This window comes from Cebus imitator, unplaced genomic scaffold (assembly GCF_001604975.1).
Source record: "Cebus imitator isolate Cc_AM_T3 unplaced genomic scaffold, Cebus_imitator-1.0 Scaffold240, whole genome shotgun sequence".
In the NCBI taxonomy this organism is placed as follows: Eukaryota; Metazoa; Chordata; class Mammalia; order Primates; family Cebidae; genus Cebus; species Cebus imitator.
In genome coordinates, this window is record NW_016107555.1 from 550,713 (window position 1) to 552,015 (window position 1,303).

The window sequence follows — 1,303 nt, forward strand, 5'->3', positions numbered from 1 at the left end:
CAGAGTCTTGCTCTGTTGCCCAGGCTGGAGTACAGTAGTGCAATCTTGGCTTACTGTAAACTTCAACTCCTGAATTCAAGTGATTCTCCTGCCTCAGCCTCCCACCATGCCTGGCTAACTTTTGTATTTTTAGTAGAGATGGGGTTTCACCATGTTGGCCAGGCTGGTCTCGAACTCCTGACCTCAGGTGATCCCCCTGCCTCAGGCTCCCAAAGTACTGGAATTACAGACATGAGCCACCATGCCTGTATTATTTTGAAATCTTTGTTTGAGAGGTCACATATCTCCACCACTCCAGAATCGGTCACTGGTACCTTATTTAGTTTATTTGGCGAGGTCGTGTTTTTTTGAACTCTTTGTTTGAGAGGTTACATATTTCCACCACTCACTCTTGAATTCTTTGCTCATCCTGTCATTTCACAAATCACCTTCTCTAAGTTTCCTATGACCTCTTGAATCCGTTGACATTTGTTTTCTGCCTGGAGTAGGCATTATTTAACAACATCACCTGACTTCTCTTCATTGTAACCTCTCTGTCCTTGACTACTATGCTTTTTCTCTCTCTTAACTTTTTTTTTTTTTTTAAATAGGAGATAAGGTCTCACTCCATCACCCAGGCTGGAGCACAGTGGTGTCATCCTAATTCACTGTAGCCTTGAACTCCTGGGTTGACTTGATCTTCCCTCCCCATCCTCTCCAGTTGCTGGGATTACAAGTGTAAGCCACCATTTCTGGCTTTTCTTAACTTTCGTATTTCTCCAGATATGCGCTCTTTCTTCTTCCTCCTGCCTGGCATTTAGGACTCTTGGTGATCTGGGTTCATGTGTTTTTCAGCCTTATACCCTCCGGTTTGCCTTTGTAGGTCTTTGGTTCCAGTCAGAAAAAATATATTGCTTATTCTCTGAACACTCCTTGAACATCTTAGCTCTTCATTCTTTGCTGCGTCACTGAGATTCCATGTTGAGGTCACTGACCTTCAGCCCAAAAACACCCTGTGGAATTTCTTTGAGTTGGGGGCGCCTGCTCTTGGAGAACTCTCTCAGCTTTTGCTCATCTGAAAATGTCTTTCTCTTATTTTCATTAATAAAGGATATTTTCTCTGGGTAGAAAATTTGTTTTAGCAGTTCTTTTGTCTTCCAGCACTTTGGTGACATCATTTCACTTCCTTTAGGTTCTGTTAGAGCTGCTGGAAAGTGACTCTTTCTTCTCATTTTGGGACTCCAAAAAAACGTGTTAAACCTTTTGAGCATGTCATATCTGCTTTTTATTCTCTCTTTTGTATCTTCCTTTTTTTTTTTTTTTA